The sequence below is a fragment of the Lactuca serriola genome, chromosome 6 (genome assembly GCF_051521515.1).
Source record: "Lactuca serriola cultivar US96UC23 chromosome 6, Lser_US96UC23_V15, whole genome shotgun sequence".
NCBI lineage: Eukaryota > Viridiplantae > Streptophyta > Magnoliopsida > Asterales > Asteraceae > Lactuca > Lactuca serriola.
The window spans coordinates 158,707,253-158,714,716 of NC_136413.1; the positions used below are offsets into that span (position 1 = coordinate 158,707,253).

Sequence of the window (7,464 nt, forward strand, 5' to 3'; positions counted from 1 at the left end):
CCAATTCGACAGGGAACTGATCGGTTCTATCCATTCATCCAATGTCCATCCCATTTTACATACAATTTAAAAAAAAACATATGCTTCAAAATATATTTCAAACATCCAAATTTCATAGTTCATCAACCAAAATACGATAGCTAGTTTAGAAAACATACATCTTTATTACAATTTTGGTATTTTTAATAAATATTTATAAAATATGTAATAGAGATAACGAGATAATAGTTGGATGATATTACAACAAGAAATTTAGTCTTTACAACAATTTAAAGTTTCATGGATAGAAACTATTTTTCTTCTTTTGGGAATGCCAAAAGTTCACTCTCACTCATCCCAGCAAAATGATTTTGATAATCCTTGATCAACTCTGCTCCATGACTGTCCTATCTAACATTAATGATCTGGTCAAGAAGCCATCTAGATTTTGGGAATCTTTATGTTGTGGCATTCTCTTTTCTACATATTTCTTTAATTCCTCATGGGAAAATCACAATAAGAAAGAGCAACTCTAGGCCACTCTATTAGTGGACTACGATTAGATCCAAGACAAGACAGTATTCAAAGGAAGTGCAGACCAGCTCTACCCATATTCTCCAGCCCTACATTAAGTTAGCAGCATTTAAACAAAATACAAAAAGCTCTTCAGGTATACAACATCTAAAAGCTCCAAGACAAAAAAAACCAAGAACATCATTCACATAAATCACAATGCAAGCCATAAGGCAATCTACAGAATCAAAGAGCTCATGGTTCATGTAGAAACCTATAATACATCAGGAAAGAGCAATCTAATTACACATGATCAGGCAAGGTTGAGTTATATCAAGGAACAAGTATGGAAATATCAAAAACAAAATAAAGATGCCAAACATATCACCATAGTGCACAAACAACCAATCCTTACCAGTCGTACAATAATGGCATAAAACGAACCGGGAAATATGGCAGAAATGAAATGCTCTGATGCAGAAGCCAGGCCATATAAGATGAGACAGATAAGGGCTACATTAACGAACCCAGGGTGCGTTGTAAAAGGGAAATCAGATCCCTGCGACTTCATTTCCGCAAAAGCATACAAACTAGTAATTATAAAGCTAATTGGGGATGGGGGCATGTCTACAGCGCCAAATGTTTGAGGGTAATAATCGATCAATAGACCACGGATAGAATCCAGTAGATTAAGGATGCAATTGGGCAAAAACGCCATGGCGCCATTGTCGGCTGCTTCTTCCGCTTCTGCCCGTGGTACTTCCATATCTGTAGCTTCTTGGTCGACATGATTAATAATGGAAGAAGACATCGACATCTCTGCTATAAGTTTTGAAAGAGAGACTTGGATATTGCTTTCTTTTATAGTGTCACGGCCTCACGGCCACGGGAGGAGGATGGTATGCCTGTTAGACTTTGTCGTCAGGACGATTTTTACAATGTGTACTATTGGACACGGGGATGTCAAGGTAAACTTTAAACTAACTAAAATACAAACAAAATAAGGTTTCTATTGTTATGAAAAAAAAAAATACAATTACAAGGGAAGCTAATGACAAAATTGCAAAAATGGTCCCTGTGTTGGCAAAATTATATAGTTTTGGTCCAAAACGAAATGTTGGTGTACCACCGGTCCAATTTTAGATCTTTCTATTGTTTTTGGTCCCTATATACTTGAAAAGACGATTTTGCCTTTATAACTTACATTTTTAATTTTTTATAATTGCTGAAACATATATGTTAAATTAATATATATATTTTTAACTTAAAAAAGGGTCTACCAACCATTTCTCTTTCCCACTCTCTCTCAACAAAAACACACACACACTCTCAAAAAAGAACATATCACCATTAGTGGTCGTCACCATCACCATCGATTGCTACCACCGTTTGCCACCATCACCATTGACTGCCACCATTGTCCACCATAAACATCCAATCCCACCCTCACCCCCATCTTTCCTTCCTCATGCCCGATAACACTTCCCATCAACACTGCCCTTCTAATCGATTTGGTTCTATTTTGGAGTTGTTCATTAATTTGCAAGAGAAGGAGAAAAGATTGTGATGAATATTATATAGGAGCAAAAGTAAAAGAACAGATAGTTGTGTGAGACTTTGAAGAAGAAGAAGAAGAAGAAACAGAAACAGAGTGTGTGGGTCAGCCAAAGGTGAGTCGTTTTCAATGGCATAACTTTATTTGGCTCTTTGTTAATTCATCGAACACCTTATGTGCTTGAAAACCTTCCACACTTGTGAAAGCGATTCATCATTAGAATCATTCCTTCTTCCAAGATCGCATTTTTCCTCTCTCTGATTTCTTCTAAGCAAAACCAAAATCATAAATTCCTCCAGTCACCTTAATCACCCACAATCGAACACCTTCCTTCACCCCTTTCCCGAACCACCAGATATCACCCTTAAATCGGATCCTTGAGAGCTGCAATCAAAAATACACACACACACACACTCACACCTATTAATCGAGCCATTAGGGTTTACTGGTTTAAAGTGGTTGAATCCTGATAAATTTCATATCGGTTTCGTCCCCTGATATGTCTTCTACTTCTTAATCGATTTCAAAAAGTGTGTGTGTGTGTGTGTGATTCCTTACTAAAGCGATGATGAGCTAAGAATTCTTCCAAATATGCAGATTCTTCGAGACCGGTGACCCTTTGTGGGTTTTTCTTTCTCGTCTTCGACATCGATCTGAGAGACGCATAGCAGCAGAATCGGCGACCTTGGGTCGCTCGAAGAAATAAGAACGGAGACGGCATCCAACGATGAAACTCGAAGGAAAGGTGGACAGAAGAATGATCCGGTGGAACACGGCAGGCAGGTGGGGGTTCGATAGAGTTTGCTTGATGGAGAAAAGAAGTGCGAGAGATGAGGCTGTTGTGATGGCAGATGAAGAGAGAGAGAGAGAGAGAGAGAGAGAGAGAGAGAGAGAGAGAGGGTGTGTATGTGTGTGTATGTGGTGGGTTTATTTTGTTTTTTATTTTATTATAAGAATAAGAAAATAATTAACAGAAATTAAAGTATAACTATTTAAGGGGCATATTAGTCATTTTAGGTGGGATGTGGACCAAAAACACAAGAAATTACAACAATAAGGATCAAAACCACACAAGGTATCTAAAATTGGACCAGTGGTGCACCAACATTTCGTTTTGGACCAAAACTACAGAATTTTGACAACCATAGGGACCATTTTTGCAATTTTGTCGAAGCTAATTAAGTACAATTGCAATGAAAGGAAGCTAATCTTTATCTTTATCTTTATCTTTATCTTTATTATGCTTAATAAAAACATCCCTTAAATACCACGTGTCCACCTTATACACAAGCAAGATGACACGTGTCATTTTCTCCACCTATTTACCCAATTTTTTCCCGTCCATTCAATTAATTTCAATTACATTCAATACCAAATCTTATTCCCTACAATTTAGCAGCCGATTTTGGGCAGTTTCGGTTTAGTCATCTTTATCCCTATCTCCAATTACTTCTTTTTATAGGCGCTTCCTTCTCCTCCACAACCACCATCAGCTATTTCCTCACCCTTTCTCTATACCTACATGTTTTTATCTTTCTCAACCCAAAGATCTCAGGCAGTCGCAACTTCATTTTCATTTTTTTTTGCAAGTTTACACAAGGAGTGAAGGTCCGTCTGGATATTTAACTCCTACACGAACTGATTGGACGCCAATTTGTTTTTTTTCTAAGTGAATGGTCATATGGAATCCAATTAAAGGTTTCGATTTTGGCATCAGTGAATGGTTAGAGAGAGTCTGATTGAGATTGATTGAAGTGCTTTTTATTTTTTTATAATTTTTTTTCTATTTTTCCATTCAGTGTAGATGTATTTTACATAATCATGTTCCATTCTTATCGATTTTCTTGATTATGTATTCCTATTGCTTTGATCAATACATACAGGTCTATGAAATTTCAAGATTTTGGGTTTGCAATTTTTACTGTTCTTTTAATGATGTATAGGTCAGTGGATGAATTTACTGAATCGATTGTCAAGTATGCATCGTATTTGAAAGAACTTGGCTGGCAAAGATGTATGTTAAAGGACCGTAGACAAAGGTATCAGAATTTGATTCTTAAAGAATGTACCGGACACTAGCTTAAAGGCTATGAAGTAGATTTGGGCCATATGGCCATGAATCAACACATACATCCAATTTTTTGTATATACATGCATCTACATGTGCATCTTGCAATCAGTTGTTGTATATCCATACTGATTTCTATGCCCTAATTCAATGGATTGCAATTTACCCTAACTAAGGGTAGCATAAGCCTGTAAAGTGTAAATTTGACGGTCATGATTTGACTGTTATCGGTCAATTACCTGAGGTTCTGTAATGTATTAAGGTCTTGTTATATCTTTATCAGTGTCATCGATCTATTCTCGAGTGTTTTGGGGGTTAATTTGGTTGAGATTATAAATCTGATCAGATTCTTAAGACTCCTTTCAAGAAGGAAACAATTGGGCCTGTCATAAGGGATCAATATGTTGAAAAGGTTAGTCACCGATTCAAACATTCTTTCTCCTTTCACTCTACTTACTACTTACAAAAACAACTTTGAATTTCACTAAACTATACTTGCATACAGAGGGTTAACATTCAAGTGAAGATTGAAGAAGAAGAAAAAGAGAAACTTAAAGCTACAACAAGAATGAGTAACATTAAGTCATTAACATTTGTATATTTTCATGTTTATAGTTAATATTCATTCTTAATTGCTAATTTTATATTTTTGTATTACTCTAGGGAAGAGGAGCTTCAATTACAAAAACAAAAAAAGCAGAAAACCAAAGCTAACCCATAGCTATCTTTTTTCTGAAGATATTGAAAACGAGGAAGAAGAAGAAGAAGAAGACAGGGAGGATAGTAAGAATATGTTTAGTTTATTTTTCATTATTTTAAGTTCATTTAATCAAATACTTCTCTTTTTAATACTCATTAACTTAAATTAATGTTCTTATGTATATACAGAAAAACAAGAATCAAATACGTTTGGTTGTAACGGCTTTGGCAAAGATCTGACAATAGAAACTACCTTTTTGCCCGATAGGTTTGATTGAAAACTCTCAAATAATAAAATAAAAACATTTATAAATCTTATATGTTTTGCTGATTAATTGTTACCATCATAGTGTGAAGCATACTCCTTTAGTGAGAGGGAGGCAGAGGAGCAACTGAACGTGAAAAAGTAATTTAATAGTATAAAAATTTATCTTATATTTTATTAATCTAAAAAAACTATGTCCTTTAAGTTCTAAATCATATGTTAATTACATTACAGATGAGGCTCTTGAAATCACTTTAAGTTACTAGGATGGTGTAGGACATCGAAGAGTCATGCAGGTAATTCTTAATTTCTTATGTTCTAAATATGGCTAAATTACCATTTTACCCCCTCCTTGTGGTTTTTAGGTTAGAAAAGGGGATACAATTGGCGAGTTTTTACAGGCAGTTTAACAATAACTTGCACTTTAATTTAGAGAAATATGAATAGCTTCAGTTGAAAATCTTTCATATGTGAAAGAGGATCTCATTATTCCACATGTATGTAATAATGTAACATTCATCATTTTAAAAAAATTATTCCAAATTAAAAAAATTAAGATGATATTTTTCTGTTGTAACACTTTTATAAAAGGAAGTTTATTTTTTTCATTTATTTTACCTCTAATAGTGGATGATTTGGTGCAATTAAAATAGATTTACAAAACTACCATGGAAATTTTCATTTATTTATGCATCCCTTTAAATGCAAAAATAGCAATGTACTTTTGTAAATGTCTAATTAGCATATTATAGCATCATACTTTTCTGTTATAAGAGTTTTATAATAGAAAGTCTAATTTTTTTCATTTTTTTTACTTACAGGGCAAAAAGGGTAATGTTCATTTTTTATTGTCTTATAAGTATATTATAGTAAATTATATTTAGATGACAGAAAATCCAAAAAAAAAATGTCTACTGCATCATCATCTCATGGGATATCTCTTGCATATGTTATTCATTTTAACCAATATGGTAATAATATTAGTTTATTGTCCATATGTAGTATGATTTATTTATTTATCAACCTTTTATATAGTAATGTTATCATTATATCATCAACTTATCATGTCAAATTTTACCATTTGAAGTGAGTAATTTTGTAACCGTAGTTCCCACGAGTTATAACCTAGTTAAGTAATTAAGTAAACCTAGTTTATGGAATGATAAAACATTGGCCCATACCAAAAAGGGCCTAATAGATATCTTAGACTAACTCCCCTCAAACTCATAATACGACACAATAAGTATTGAAAGTTTGTCGGAGAGAAAATAAAAATGAGGAACAATCAAGACTTTCACAAATATATTAGCAATCTCCAAGTGGATGGAACATAAGATAAAGAAATGGTCCCATGTTGAATGTAGTGACAAGTAAAATGACAATCAATTTTATTATGTTTAGTTCACTCATGGAACATTGAATTCTTGGCAATCATTATCGCACACCCATTGTCACAGTGCAAAAGGGTAAATTGAGAAATATAAGCACTCATATCTGCAAGAAGTCATCGCAACCAAACAATCTCACAAGTAACAACAACCATAGCTCGATACGTAGATTCTATAGGTGATCGAGAGACAACATCATGTTTTTTATTCTTCCACGAACTCAACGAATCTCCACGAACAATACAATACCAATAGTGGACCTGCAATCATAAACAACACTATCCTAATGAGCATCACTATATGCATGCAACTCAAGAGATGTTGTGGAAGGAAACACAAGGCTACAGAAACTAAGTACCACGAAGATATCTCAAAATAGGAAGAATAGTTCTCTAATGAACACTAGAAGGAGCAGTGACAAATTGACTAACCACATGAACTACATGAGAAAAATATCTAGCCTAGTGAAAGTAAGATAAACCAAACTTCCCACAATAGTATGATAAATGCTCAGATATGATAAAGGGACACCATCAGTTCGAGAATACTCTGTATTACTCTCTAGAGGAGTATCAACTGTACGGTTATCCGAGAGCCGAGCGCATTCAAACAAATATAAGATATACTTCACCTGAGATTGAGCAACTTCAATCCCTAATAAATAATGTAATAATCCTAAGTCTTACATAACAAATCGGTAGGCTAAATTATGCTTCAAAGACTATGTCATCATGATCATCACTAGTAATAATCATGTCATCAACATATAAGGAAAAAAGATTTCGACGTGCACTTATATGTCTCACAATAAAGTTGAATCACGATTACAAGCACAAAAACCAAGCGAAGTAATTATCAAAACAAGCATGTGAGCCTTGTTTGAGACCATAAATGCTTTCCGAAGCCCACTGTCACACCCCTAGCCGACGGTGGAAACACCGGGCGGTGAGACGACATCATGGATCATAGTCATTTGCATACATAGAAAAATTCAACA

The 7,464-nt window shown here is 34.5% G+C and overlaps 1 long non-coding RNA gene across 1 annotated transcript; it reads right to left on the reverse strand.

The window, feature by feature from the left end:
• Nucleotides 1-214: 214 nt before the first annotated feature.
• LOC145058885 (uncharacterized) lies at nt 215-1,430 on the reverse strand. The gene is made up of 2 exons (XR_013686554.1): nt 908-1,430; nt 215-602 (listed from the first exon to the last, which is right to left on the reverse strand). It is a non-coding gene; the product is annotated as an uncharacterized LOC145058885 (long non-coding RNA).
• Between the last annotated feature and the right edge of the window lie 6,034 nt (nt 1,431-7,464).